A 16009-nucleotide genomic window follows, 5' to 3' on the forward strand; every position below is an offset into this window, starting at 1 on the left:
GTTGCAAATGTGAGTTTCTATTGGACAAATTCACATCTGTTTATCTCTGTTTTGTTCCATTTGTTTCCGTTTAAGAAACTTTTTTTCTACAGAATCGGCGGAATGAATACACCCGTGATCACGCGTAAAAACATAGTTCACGTCCACAGCAGCCACATTGTATTCCTTTTCACAACAATGAGCTCCCCTCCTCACACCTTTTCCTTCCCTTGTGGACTTTAATATAAAACACATCAGCTGTATGTGACCAGGGGAAAAAAACTATCCAAGCCAAACCATATCATAACCACTACACACAGCCTACATCGTCACCATATTCGCTAAAATAACGTCATAGTCAACATAGCTAATAGAACTAATGCATTAGTAAACCCAATACAATCATGCAGTAAAGTTACAGTGTTGGACTTACACCGGCAGGCTACGGTGGCAATAAATTAGTTAAACCTAAAGCTTACCTTGACTTGGAAGAGTGACAGTGTAGTGTTGGATAGTCATAGCCAGCTAGCTAACATAGCATCTCTCCGTTTGAGCAGGGTGTTTGAGTAGGCTAAACTATTTAGCTGCATTTGCTAACTAAGTGAAACTGAAAGTTAAAAAAATTGTAATCTCTCTTTCTTTCTTGCTTCTCCTTCATTTTGTAAGAAATGAATTTGTTCAAAACTGTTCAACTATTGTCTTTCTCTTTGAGTCAACTACTCACCACATGTTATGCATTGCAGTGCTAGCTAGCTGTAACGTATGCTTTCAGTATTAGATTAATTCTCTGATCGTTTGATCAGAGACACAGTGTGTTTTCAATTATTTGGTAACGTGAATATATTTAGCATAGTTTTATCTAAAAGGATAACTTCTTTTTGTTTTACAATTTAAATGTTTATGAAATTCACTGAGGAGGATGGTCCTCCCCTTCCTCCTCTGAGGAGCCTCCATTATTGCAATCATATTATTACCCACTGTTTCTTAGTATGAGTCAGCACTTTCTAATATTCTGTGTGTGTATGTGTGGGACTGAGAGAAAAAGAGGAGGGAGAGAAAGTGAACGAGCAGAAAAAGATAGAGCGAGAGAAAGGTGTTGCCAGGGAGTGACTATGTAACACATTTTTGTGTGTGTGTTTATTTTTGCCAGGTCAAAGTGGATGTACCTGTGATCAAGTGTGTTCACTTGTGTGTGTGTGTGTGTGTGTGTGTGTGTGTGTGTGTGTGTGTGTGTGTGTGTGTGTGTGTGTGTGTGTGTGTGTGTGTGTGTGTGTGTGTGTGTGTGTGTGTGTGTGTGTGTGTGTGCAATATGCATATGTGTGTGTGTGTGTGTGTGTGTGTGTGTGTGTGTGTGTGTGTGTGTGTGTGTGTGTGTGTGTGTGTGTGTGTGTGTGTGTGTGTGTGTGTGTGTCTGGCAGCAGTATGCCCTACTCAGAGTTGTTTTGGCATGGGGGTGAGTGCTGTAACTGCTCCCACATGTTGGCACAGCCTGGCACCGGGACACACTCCTCAGGTGCCAAGGGTGTGTGTGTGTGTGTGTGTGTGTGTGTGTGTGTGTGTGTGTGTGTGTGTGTGTGTGTGTGTGTGTGTGTGTGTGTGTGTGTGTGTGTGTGTGTGTGTGTGTGCGTGCGTGCGTGCGTGCGTGCGGCGTGCGTGCGTGCGTGCGCCAGGGGGCTGGGTGGGCCTGTTCAACAAGGCGAGGGGGCGGAGGGGAACTGCATTCTGAAATAGCCTCCCGACGGCAGAAAAATCTCTCTTTTTCTCTTTTTCTCTCTCTCTCTCTCTCTCTCTCTCTCTCTCTCTCTCTCTCTCTCTCTCTCTCTCTCTCCCTCTCCCTCTCTTTTTCTTTCTCCATGGCCTTCTCTCTCTGTCCTCTGTCTTCTCTCTCTGTCTGACAGCGAAAGAGGAAAACAATTCGTTCAAAGTGGACTTTATCACCACTGCGTCACCCCAGCCAGCTTGCTCAAGATCCACTGCGAAATTAGTCTTCAAAACCGGCCACTAGGGGCAGTGGTGAGCACTATTACCATTAGGTAGCCTTGGGTTTTGCTAGGGCATTGTGGACAGGGATGGTGGATGGGCGTAAGTCGCTAGGCACCCGTAACTTAACCACTCAGAATGAATGCCTAATCTTAACCACTCAGAATGAATGCCTAAACTTAACCTCTCAGAATGAATGCCTAAACTTAACCACTCAGATTGAATGCCTAATCTTAACCACTCGGAATGAATGCCTAATCTTAACCACTCGGAATGAATGCCTAATCTTAACCACTCGGAATGAATGCCTAATCTTAACCACTCGGAATGAATGCCTAATCTTAACCACTCAGAATGAATGCCTAATCTTAACCTCTCAGAATGAATGCCTAATCTTAACCACTCAGAATGAATGCCTAAACTTAACCTCTCAGAATGAATGCCTAATCTTAACCACTCAGATTGAATGCCTAAACTTAACCACTCAGAATGAATGCCTAATCTTAACCACTCAGAATGAATGCCTAAACTTAACCACTCAGATTGAATGCCTAATCGTAACCACTCAGAATGAATGCCTAAACTTAACCACTCAGAATGAATGCCTAATCTTAACCACTCGGAATGAATGCCTCAACTTAACCACTCAGATTGAATGCCTAAACTTAACCACTCAGAATGAATGCCTAATCTTAACCACTCGGAATGAATGCCTCAACTTAACCACTCAGAATTAATGCCTAAACTTAACCCTATACCAAACCTTAACCATTAACTTAAACATTCAGAATTAATGCCTAAACTTAACTTTCTAAATTTGACATTTATGGACAAATGTATGATTATTATGCATGAGACCGTGAGATCTTGTTTGGTCACCCAGCTTGTATGTCATGGCTGCTTTTAACTCCTCTTTCTGTGTGTGTGTGTGTGTGTGTGTGTGTGTGTGTGTGTGTGTGTGTGTGTGTGTGTGTGTGTGTGTGTGTGTGTGTGTGTGTGTGTGTGTGTGTGTGTGTGTGTGTGTGTGTGTGTGTGTGTGTGTGTGTGTGTGTGTGTGTTTGTGGTATTATAGTCTAAACTGTGTTATTCTCTTCACATCTCTGTCGCCTCAACTTTTCACCTGTAATCATCTCTTCATCTTTCACGCTTGAGACTGTGTATGTGTGACTGTGCTCGTACTTTCGACGTTCGTGCATGTGCATGTGCACGTTTGTGTGTGTGTGTGTTTGCATTTGCGTCCCGATAGCTCTCGTCTTTCATCCCGTCAAGCGTCCCATCACTCCATCCCTCATCAATCATTCTGTTCTGTTGATCCATCATCAACAGAGGGGGCCTGTATTTAAACGATAGGATCTCTCCACCCCTAGAAAACACACAAGCGCATACACCCTCACGCGCACACACACATGCACACATACAACCACGCGCACACATACACAGACACACACGCACAATGTAATCATTGCGGTATAGTGTATAGTGGAGGTATTCTGACACGGTAGAGGGTATATACGTATACCTTACCCACCACAGTCACATTACTCCCCCCTCCATCACACTCGAAATCAATGGACATACACACACACATACAGTTTCCATGGCGACAGATAGGCAGCCATGCTGGATGAGTAGAGAGTCCCTTGCGGCATCTCCTTTGTCCATCTCTCCATCTCTCTCCTTTAGTGATGACAAGAGAGGGAGGAACACGCACGCATCCACACACACACACACACACACACACACACACACACACACACACACACACACACACACACACACACACACACACACACACACACACACACACACACACACACACACACACACACACACACACACACACACACACACACACAGACATACCTCCAACTCCACCATACCTCCAACTCCACCATACCTCCAACTCCACCATACCCCTAATACACAAGCAGTCGAGACTATCAGCCCTAGGCTTTTTAACTGACTTGGAGACATGCTGTAAATCCTTGAAAAACGTGCTTAACTTGAATGTCAATGGGTGTTTGCATTAAGATTCAGCCCTTGATCAACAGTGTTACATTGTTTGGCATTCTGTATGAAAATGACACATTCATCAGTTTGGGTTGACTTGTCAGGCTGGTTCTGGTTGAATGGTGCCTCTCCTTCATGACTGTAGCCTTACGGGAAACATGGATGGCGTGACAGATGGAGGGAGGGAAGGATGGGGAAGAAGGGGTGTATTTTTGTGATTGTGAAAAGAGGAGTTGTCATGTTCTGTTTGTTTTTCATCCAGAGACTGAGCCAGATTGCTCAAGATTGTCTTCAATTTTTTTTTTTAACCCTATCCAAAATCTTGAACCCTTAACTTAACCATTTGGAATGATGTGGAGCAGGAGGAGCAATCCAGGGTGTCATTTAAAAAAAAACATTTTACGTTTGGAGCAATGAGACTATCCTGTCAACGGAACCTGAAAAACTGTACATTTCTATGTTTCTCAGAGTCGTAGCTGAAAACAAAGGAGATGATCGTGGACTTCAGGAAACAACAGAGGGAGCACCCCCCTAGCCACATCGAAGGGATAGCAGTGGAGAAGGTGGAAAGTTTTAAGTTGGTGGGCGTACACATCACAGACAAACTGAAATGGTCCACCCACACAGACAGTGTGGTGAAGAAGGCACAACAGTACCTCTTCAACCCCAGGAGGCTGAAGAAATTTGGCTTGTCACCCAAAACCCTGACAAACTTTTACAGATGCACAATCGAGAGCATCCTGTCAGGCTGTATCACTGCCTGGTACGGCAACTGCACCTCCCTCAACCGCAAGGCTCTCCAGAGGGTGATGCGGTCTGCACAACGCATCACCGGGGTCAAACTACCTGGCCTACATGACACCTACAGCACCCGATGTCACAGGAAGGCCAAAAAGATCATCAAGGACAACAACCACCCGAGTCACTGCCTGTTTACACCGCTATCATCCAGAAGGCGAGGTCAGTACATGTGCATCAAAGCTGGGACCGAGAGATTTAAAAACAGCTTCTATCTCAAGACTGCTAAACATCAATCACTAACTCAGAGAGGCTGCTGCCTACAATGAGGCCCAATCACTGGACACTTTAATAAATGGATCACTTGTCACTTTAAACAATGCCACTTTAATAATGTTTACATATCTTACATTACTCATATCACATGTATATACTGTATGTTTTACCATCTATTGCATCTTGCCTATGCCGCTCGGCCATCGCTCATCCATATACTTATCTGTACATATTCTCATTCACCTCTTTAGATTTGTGTGTATTAGGTAGTTGTTAGGGAATTGTTAAATTACTTGTTAGATATTATTGCACTGTCAGAACTAGAAGCACAAGCTACACTCGCATTAACATCTGCTAACCATGTGCATGTGATCAATACTATTTGATTTGATTTGATTTGAATGAGGACATGAATAATATACATCTCGATGGTTTTTCTATGCATCGTCGAGACCAGACGGCAGACTCGGGTAAGATGAAGGGAGGAGGGGTGTCTCTTTGTTGACAACAGCTGTTGCGCGATCTCTAATCTTAAGGTAGTCTTGACTTTTTGATTGCCTGAGTTAGACTACGTCATTATAAGCTGCAGACCAAACTATTTACCAAGAGAGTATATTTTTCATAGCCATCTATTTACCACCACAAACCGATGCCGGCACTAAGACCGCACTCAACAAGCTGTATAGGGCCAAAAGCAAACAAGAAAATCCAGAGGTGGCGTTTCTCGTGGCCGGTGATTATAATGAAGGTAAACTGATATCCGTTTTACCTCATATTTACCAGCATGTGCAACTACAGGCAACAAAACAATAGATCACTTAAAATCTACACATAAAAACGCATACAAGGCCCTCCCTCGCCCCCCCTTTGGCAAATCAGACCATACCTCTATCCTCCTGCTTCCTGCTTACAATGAGGGACTCAAACAGGAAGTACCAGTGACGCGCTCAATACAGAAGTGGTCCGATGAAGAGGATGCTAAGCTACAGGACTGTTTCACTTGACCAGACTGGAATATGTGAGATTCATACGATAACATGGAAGAGATTACCACATCAATCACCGGCTTCATTAATAAGTTCATAAACGACGTCATCCCCACAGTGACCGTGCATACTAGAGGTCGACTGATTAATCGGAATGGCCGATTAAATAGGGCCGATTTCAAGTTTTCATAACAATCGGAAATCGGTAATTTGGGGCGCCGATTTTGCCTATTTTTGTTGCTAGTTGCTAGCTAGAATTAAACTTATCTTATAAAAAACAATCAATCAATCATAATCACTAGTTATAACTACACATGGTTGATGATATTACTAGTTTATCTAGCGTGTCCTGCGTTGCATATAATCGATGCAGTGCGCATTCGCGAAAAAGGACTGTCGTTGCTCCAACGTGTACCTAACCATAAACATCAATGCCTTTCTTAAAATCAATACACAGAAGTATATATTTTTAAACCTGCATATTTATCTAAAAGAAATCCAGGTTAGCAAGCAATATTAATCAGGTGAAATTGTGTCACTTCTCTTGCGTTCATTGCACGCAGAGTCAGGGTATATGCAACAGTTTGGGCCGCCTGGCTCATTGCGAACTAATTTGCCTGAATTTTACGTAATTATGACATAACATTGAAGGTTGTGCAATGTAACAGGAATATTTCGACTTATGGATGCCACCCGTTAGATAAAATACGGAACGGTTCCGTGTTTCACTGAAAGAATAAATGTTTTGTTTTCGAAATAATAGTTTCCGGATTCAACCATATTAATGACCTATTTCTGTGTGTTATTATGTTATAATTAAGTCTATGATTTGATAGAGCAGTCCGACTGAGCGATGGTGGGCACCAGCAGGCTCGTAAGCATTCATTCAAACAGCACTTTCGTCATTGATGGGGCTGTGGTGGAGCGGATCAAGAGCTTCAAGTTCCTCAGTGTCCACATCACTAAGGAATTAACATTGTCCACACACACCCACACAGTTGTGAAGATGGCAAGACAGCACATCTTCGCACTAAGGAGGCTGAAATAATTTGGCGTGGGCCATCAGATCCTCAAAATGTTCTACAGCTGCACCATTGAGAGCATCTTGACTAGCTTCCTCACCTCTTGGTACGGCAACTGCAGGGCACCCGACCGCAAGGCGCTACAGAGGGTGGTGAGTACAGCCCAGTACATCACTGGGGCTGAGCTCCCTGCCATCCAGGACCTCTATAAGAGACGGTGTCAGAGGAAGGCCCAAAAAATAGTCAAAGAATCCAGCCACCCAAGCCGTAGACTGTTCTCTCTGCTACCGCACGGCAAGCGGTACCAGTGCACCTAGTCTGGAACCAACAGAACCCTGAACAGCTTCTTCCCCCCAAGCCATAAGACTGATAAATAGTTAGCTACTTAACCAAATAGCTACCCAGACTAACTGCATTGACCCTTCTTGCACTAACCTTTTTTTAATTTTCTTTTTCACCCCCTTTTTCATGGTATCCAATTGTTAGTAGTTACTATCTTGTCTCATCGCTACAACTCCCGTACAGGCTCGGGAGAGACGAAGGTCGAAAGCCATGCATCCTCCGAAACACAACCCAACCAAGCCGCACTGCTTCTTAACACAGCGAGCATCCAACCCGGAAGCCAGCCGTGCACCTGGCAACCTCGCATGCACTGCGCCTGGCCCGCCACAGGAGTCACTGGTGCACGATGAGACACGGATATCCCTACCGGCCAAACCCTCCCTAACCCAGACGACGCTAGGCCAATTGTGCGTCTGCGACAGAGCCTGGGCGTGAACCCAGAGTCTCTGGTGGCACAGCTAGCGCTGCGATGCAGTGCCCTAGACCACTGCGCCACCCGGGAGGCCCTGCACTAACCTTTTTGACTCATCACATATGCTGCTGCTACTGTTTATTATCTGTCACTTTATTCCTAGTTATATGTAAATATGAACCTAGATGACCTCTTACCCCTGCACATCGACGCGGTACTGGTACCCTGTGTAGATAGCCAAGTTATCCTTACTCATTGTTATTTATTATTACTTTTATTATTAGTTGTACTTTTCTATCATTTCTCAATTTTTTTGGTCTCTGCATTGTTGGGAAGGGCCTGTAAGCATTTCACTGTTAGTCTACACTTGAATTCACTAATATACACTCAAACTTTGTCTTTCTATATCCCTCTCTCCCTCACACAGAAAAAGATGGCGGATCGAAGAGAGGGCGGTGCGGCAGGTGCTGTTTCTCCTCCAGATGCTGTTATTGTGTGTACAGGTGTACGCCGACCCCAGCTAAATAACTCTTGCAAAGATTTAAAGCGCAATTATGTGTTTTATCTCCAGTACTTTGCCACGATTGTCAGCTATGTAGCTGCTCTACTGATAGTCTCAGTGCGTCCTTGCTGGGATGACACAATCAATATACTGTTGGGAAATGCAAACTCCCCAGACAAACACCTTGGTTCACCGTTCCACACGAGCGGACAGTACACATCATACCATAATGTTCTGAATAATGGCCAAGTCTACCTCGCTCCCTATTCCACTGAATCACTTGGGAGTAACAAACACAAGTCCAACACCTACCAGAATCTGCTAAGCTACCTATTCACTACCCTCCTGCTCTCTGGGGAGATGCACCTCAACCCTGGGCCACCACCGAACCAGAAATACTCACCAGAGTGGAAAGCAGTGGAGGGCTGTGTCCTCAAATCATCGCCGCCGCTGAGGTGGGTGAGTGTTATGGTCCCATGATTTCTCTTGAGTCACCTGACTCCAAGGTGAAATTTGACTCTACAAACATATCCAATTCGCTATACTCGATCCCCGACTCTGCTTCTGGCACGCAAGCTGTTTTAATTAGTTCCCCGCATCCAATGCAAGCGCAAGGGATAGTTAATTGCACTAACGAACTGCCCCTAATCAAAACTTAACAAAATGGTCTAAACCCAGCAGTCAGATAACACCAGTGTGTCAATCACGCTGGAGTCATCTGAGACCCACAAGCTAAGCTCAAGGGACTACTAGAGGGGAACTTGAACATTCGCAGTGTTATTCCAAAAAGTGTTCAAATTCAACATCTTCTCACAGATTCCAAACTTGACTTCCTCTGCCTTTCAGAGACATGGCTCCATAAAAACTCTCCATCTGCTGCTTTGATTGTGCCCGGCTACAAAGTTTTCAAGAGAGACTGGATTGAAGGAAGAGGAGGGGGTCTGATGATTTACATTAAAGAACATATCGATGTAAACAAATTGAGTGGTCATGTGATAATGAACTAGAATGTATTGGCCTAAACGTTGCACTGTCTCCCCAAATGTCTTTTACCCTCATTGAAATGTACAGACCACCTTCCACCAAAAGTTTAAAAAAAAAATCAGTTTAACAACATACGTAGGAAATGTGGTTTTGGGAAAGAGGTCATCTTAATGGGAGATCTTAACATTAATTATGAAGACAAGTCTTGTAGGAAAACCCTCAAACGTATCACTAATGCCTTTGACCTTACACAGCTAGTTAAAGGGCCAACCAGGGTGACTTGTTCTTCTAAAACACATATTGATTTGGTGTTCAGTAATAAACCAGAGAGAGTGACTAAATCATTCATTATGGTTACTGAGCTGTCTGACCATAATCTGACACTCATAGCCAGAAAGCTTTCTAAGAACAGGTTTAACCTCTCTACTGTTAGAAAGCCTGATAAGCTCAGACTACATATGGCTGAATTTAAATGATTTTGAAAACACAATTAAGGGAATTAACTGCAATGATCTTCTGTCCTATACAAATGTGGAAGCTGACAGTCATGTTTTTCTATCCACAATCCTGACTACAGTAAATGGCTTCCTAAAGAAAATGAAATCCAAACCTGGCCAAAAGAGCACTCTTCCTTGGCTAAATGGAGAAATTTGGAAACTGACGAAAGAACAAGATCATGCTCTAAAAAGTCTCAAATTGGAGCATGACAGATGTAGGTTTACCATGTTAAAAAATAAGGTGATGAAATAAATCAGACAGGCCAAGGAAAACATTTTAATCAACATAATTGGTGAAGCCAAGGGAAATTCTAAAATGATCTGGGAGAATCGAAAAAAGTGAACAGGGAAAGACCATAGTAACACTGCAAAAAGACTAGAAATCAATGTGAATGACAGTCTAACACAGGATGCAGTCGAAACAACAGCCTTCAATTTCTACTTTGTTGACTCTGTCAAGGTACTGACACAGAACCCCTCCACTGGTTTCTTTGGCTCACTAAAGAACTCTAAAGCCAAAGATGTGTTTGGGCTGGACTCTACCTTTCTTAAAAACTACAAAGAGTCACTCACTGGCCCCATTACTAAGGTCACCAACACATCTATTTGCCAGGGGGTGTTTCCAAGGATCTGGAAGTCGGCCATAATAACGCCCATCTTTAAATCAGGTGACTTTGCTGACGTGAGTAACTACAGACCCATTGGTTTACTACCTGTGGTGTCGAAGGTTGCTGAAAAGTGTATAGCAGAGAATGATTGCCCACCTCAACAACAGCCCCTTCACATTACACTCCATGCAGTTTGGCTTCAGCGCAAAACGCTCCACAGAAATGTGAGGTCCAAAATGGACAAAGGGGGCGTTGTTGGGGCTGTGTTCTAGACCTAAGGAAAGCCTTTGATACTGTTAACCATGAGATTCTCATTACAAAACTGTCCAAGTTCAACTTTTCCCCCGATGCCTTGAGATGGATGAAATCATACCTTGAAGACAGAACCCTGTGTGCCAGAGTGAGCAATGAGATGTCTCCCACTCTTAGCTAAGATGTGGGCATGCCCCAAGGGTCAATACTGGGGCCCCTCCTGTTCAGCCTGTACATTAATGATCTGCCCTCTGTCTCTGTATGTACTGGGTCTGAAGTTCAAATGTCTGCAGATGATACAGTGATATATGTGCATGCAAAGAGCAAACAACAAGCAGCACAACAGCTCTACTGCATTGGTCCATGTTACAAAGTGGCTCAGTGACTCATGTTTGCATCTCAATGTGTTCATTATTCATTGTGTATTTATTCCCCGTGTCACTATTTCAAATGTATTTTTATGTTTTAATCTTTATCTTTCTCTCTGCATTGTTGGAAAGGAACCGTAAGTAAGCATTTCACTGTTAGTCTACACCTGCTGTTTACGAAGTGTGTGACAAATACAATTGATTTGATTTGACTTCCTGTGACTCACTTCCTCTCTGCATGTTGGGCTCTGCTGAGATTAACACACGCACCCACGCACACACGCACGCGCACACACGCACGCACGCACGCACGCACGCACGCACGCACGCACGCACGCACGCACACACACACACACACACACACACACACACACACACACACACACACACACACACACACACACACACACACACACACACACACACACACTGGGGAAAAACCCAACCCACACCTGGTATGAAGAGAAATCTTTATGACAGGAAATCTAATTTAATAACTGTCTATTGCAAAATTAAAGCGAAGGCCACTGTGGCATTTCCACACACTGTTCGACATATGCTGTGTAACCAGAAAGTATTCAATGCAATTTGGTCAAAGGTTAGGAATGTAGTAACATTTCATATTAGGACTGCCAGAATCTCGATCTGGAGTACAGTAATAAATACTGTACTCCCGATACTCCCCCACACACTGTTGACCCCCTCCCGTGTATGGCATGTAGAACATGTTGTTCTTCAGTTTTATAAGGACAGGTTTTAATAAGCTGTCCTTCGGATGCCACACACACACACACAATCATCTATCCAGCAGCGACCACAGAAACCAGGGCTACTGTCTTTGCCAAGGCTATTCAACATGTTGAAATCAACCTCTCCTGTCTTTACGACCTATATTTTATATGACCCTCCTCTCTCTCTAAATATCTCCTCTGCTTAGATACAGGCCTATGACATCCAACCATACGAACTGCGGTATCTGACCACATCCCATAACGTCCATCCACCTGCTGGGAAGTTAACTCTAACATATACACACTAAAAACAAATGGTTATATATAGTGCCAAATTAGGGTTATTCAGCTTGTAACCATAGCGGAACCCTTTTTGGTGTTATATGGAATCTTTTTTTGAAGGTTCTATAAAGAACCATGCTCATAAGGTTCTAAATGGAACCTGTATGGTGCTATAAAGAACCCTTAAAAAAAGGTTCTATATAGCACCAAAAAAGGGTTACGCTATCGTTACAACGCATTTTGGGGCTATATAGAACCCTTTTTTATGGTTCTTTATATAACCTTAATGGAAGGTGGTTCTATAAAGAACCTTTCTCAATCTCAAAGGTTATTTGTAGAAGGGAAAGGGAAAGGGGGATACCTAGTCAGTTGAACGCATTCAACTGAAATGTGTCTTCCGCATTTAACCCAACCCCTCTGAATCAGAGAGGTGCGGGGGGCTGCCTTAATCGACATCCACGGCGCCCGGGGAACAGTGGGTTAACTGCCTTGCTCAAAGGCAGAATTTCATATTTTTAGCTTGTCAGCTCATGGTTTCGATCCAGCAACCTTTCGGTTACTGGTCCAACGCTTTAACCACTAGGCTAGAAGCATACCATTTTTTTTATCCTGGTTTAATAGCCATATTATATTGTTAAAATTCCATAGGTTTTATTATTGTATTTATTAACAAGTTGAATTATCTCTGGAACAGCTGGGGGTCCCTGAGGAGAGACTTGAAAACTACAGACTTAGTCAACCTTTCTCAATTGATGAAAGGCCATATGTGAGTCTTTCACAAGACACCGTCATTGACCACAGTCATATATAACATGCAATATCACAACACAACAGATTAGACCAACTGGAATGACACTCTCACTCATGGTTGCACAAAAAGAGCTGTGCGCAAACCACGCCCCAAAATATTTGAATGAACTGCCGCCACTGTATTTGAATTATCACTAAAAGAGGAAAGAACCCTTTTTTGGACTGCAAATAACCATTGAAGGGCTCAAAGGGTTCTTTGGGTCAGTATGGTTCCACAGAGAACCATCACCCTTGCCAATGAACCCTAGATGAACCCAAATGTTTTAGCGTATGTAATGTATATTAGAACGTATCTTATGTTAACTGCCTGTGGTCTGAGCAAGAGGCTAAGTCATATACCCTATAGTCAGGTGTGTGTGGTGAGTGTGTGTGCGTGTTTTTATGTTTTGTATCTGGGGAGGTGGAGCCCTGAACACTTACAGAACTATAAAAGGAGAGACAAAGAGGAGCGTTGAAAGGCAGAGAGGTAGCACGGGGGGCAGAGATGGAGAGAAACGGATAAATACTTTGGGATGTTTATAGAGAAGGAACGAGAGAAAGAGAAGGAGTGAAAAGAGTCATGAACAACAACAGAGTCATGTGGGAGAAGGAGAAAGGGAGCAGAGGGGGGGGGGGGTGGGCGATCAGAGAATTGAGGGAGAGAGACGGAGGGGGATGGTAAAAGAGAATGAGAGGAGGTAGCAAGACGAGAAGAGATGAGAGAGAGAAATTGTTAGAAGAGGGGATGAGTGAGAGAGTAAAGAATAGAGGTTGGGAATGGAGAGATGGAGAGAGTGGATGGGAGTAACAAGTGGACATCACTGATGCCTTCCAATCTTAGAACTAACCTGGACAGACCCTGCTTGGCTTCAGATGAGATCGGGTGGCCAAACTGTCGCCTAACCTCAAACACTGACCTTCATCATTTTAATCTATTGAATGTCCCTACTAGGACAATAAAGATAGAATTTAATTGATTTGCGTCACATGTAGCTCACATCGGAAAGTTAGCTATAACAGCGGTATTATAATTGTGTTACATTAGAAAAACTGTCCATTGGCCCCCTTCTCTCCGGACGACACGATAGGACGGCTGCCAGTCAGCACAAAGTCATTATCCAATCACAGCATGGAGTCTGGAGAGGGAGGAATAATCATAACAATAATCCAGCAGACACGTTTATTTCATTATAAAAGACAAATTAAAGTGTTTAAATGCAGAGCAGGCCACAGAGGAGTGCTGGTGGGAGGTATGTGTGTGTGTGTGTGTGTGTGTGTGTGTGTGTGTGACATGTGACTGAAGCACCGTTCTGGATCTTTCCCTCCGCTGTTTCTTCATTAACGGAGAAGTCAGGGAGGACGCAGGCAGGCAATTAATGCAACATCACAGCACTGACGTTTAACCCAAGAACACGCGAACGAACACACACACCCGAACGAACGAACAAACACACACACACGAACGAACACACACAAACACATACACACAACCACATGCACGCACACACACACATTAAATTTCCAGGTAGACACAACAGAGCACTGCTCATTACGTCTGTTTAGGGCTATGTTCTGATCTGGGTGCTGCTCATATTAAACACATCAATGGATCCTATTTTGATAATCCTGCTTTGTGGTCTGGTTTCTCTCTCTCTCTGTCTGTCTCTTTCTATAGAGTCGATCTACAAAGCCCAACCCAACAGTCTGGAGATATCACATACCAGTGGTGTCCTTGTAGCCTACCTCAGAGGCAAACCCGCGCGAACACACTTTCTCTCTTTCCTCTTATTCTTCCTTTCCGTTTAGCTGTAATTGTCAGTTACTGACCTTTGACATGGATACTGTTTGTTAAAGACACACACACATACATACACATAAGCACAATTGAGGAGTTTCAGCAGTTGCGATAGATGGTAAAATAAGTACTGAATTGTCTAATTTCCAGAATATGCTAAATGCTTTAGTCTTCAGTTAAACAGATACTCAAACAGCCATGACAACAAACATGTTATGAATATGCAAAATGCTTTAGTCTTCAGTTAAACAGATACTCAAACAGCCATGCCAACAAACATGTTATGGAACTTTCATGGCAGTTGGAAAGAGAGTAAATGTCCACTCAGTGTTTGCTGCTTCCAAATATGACACCAGTGATAATTCCTATGAAATATGGACCTGTGATATATTGCTTCAGTAACCGATCATATTTGTGCGAAAACAGTGATCTCTTTTTTTTGTGTCCATGGTAATTGGAACAGATAGTAAAATAGTTTAACTACACTGAACAAAAATATAAACGCAACATGCAGCAAAAATGTCAAAGATTTTACTGAGTTACAGTTCATATATGGAAATCATATATGGCTCGCGAGTGGCGCAGCGGTCTAAGGCACTGCATCTCAGTGCAAGAGGTGTCACTACAGTCCCTGGTTCAAATCCAGGCTGTATCACATCCGTCTGTAATTGGGAGTGCTATAGGGCGGTGCACAATTGGCCCAGCGACGTCTGGGTTTGGCTGGGGTAGGCCGTCATTGTAAATAAGAATTTGTTCTTAACTAACTTGCCTAGTTAAATAAAGGTTACATCAGTCAATTGAAATAAATTCATTAGGCCCTAATCTATGGATTTCACATGACTGGGAATAGAGATATGCATCTGTTGGTCACAGATACTGTAAAAAAAAATGTAGGATCACAAAACCAATCAGTGTCTGGTGTGACCACCATTTGCCTCATCTCCATTGCATAGAGTTGATCAGGCTGTTGATTGTGGCCTGTGGAATGTTGTCCCACTCCTCTTCAAATGGCTATGTGAAGTTGCTGGATATTGGCGAGAACTGGGAAACACTGTCATACACATCAATCCAGAGCATCCCAAACATGCTCAATGGATGACATGTCTGCTGAGTATGTAGGCCATGGAAGAACTGAGACATTTTCAGTTTCCAGCAATTGTGTATAGATCCTTGTGACATGGGGCTGTGCATTATCATGCTGAAACATGAGGTGATGGTGGCAGTTGAATGGCACGACAATGGGCCTCAGGATATTGTCACGGTTTCTCTTTCCAATAAAATGCAATTGTGTTCGTTGTCGTAGCTCATGCCTGCCCATACCATAACCCCACCGCCACCATGGGGCACTCTGTTCACAATGTTGACATCAGCAAACCACTCGCCCACACAACGCCAACTGCCCGGTACAGTTGAAACCGGGATTAATTCGTGAAGAGTACACTTCTCCAACATGCCA

This window comes from Salvelinus alpinus, chromosome 7 (genome assembly GCF_045679555.1).
Source record: "Salvelinus alpinus chromosome 7, SLU_Salpinus.1, whole genome shotgun sequence".
NCBI classification, from domain to species: Eukaryota; Metazoa; Chordata; class Actinopteri; order Salmoniformes; family Salmonidae; genus Salvelinus; species Salvelinus alpinus.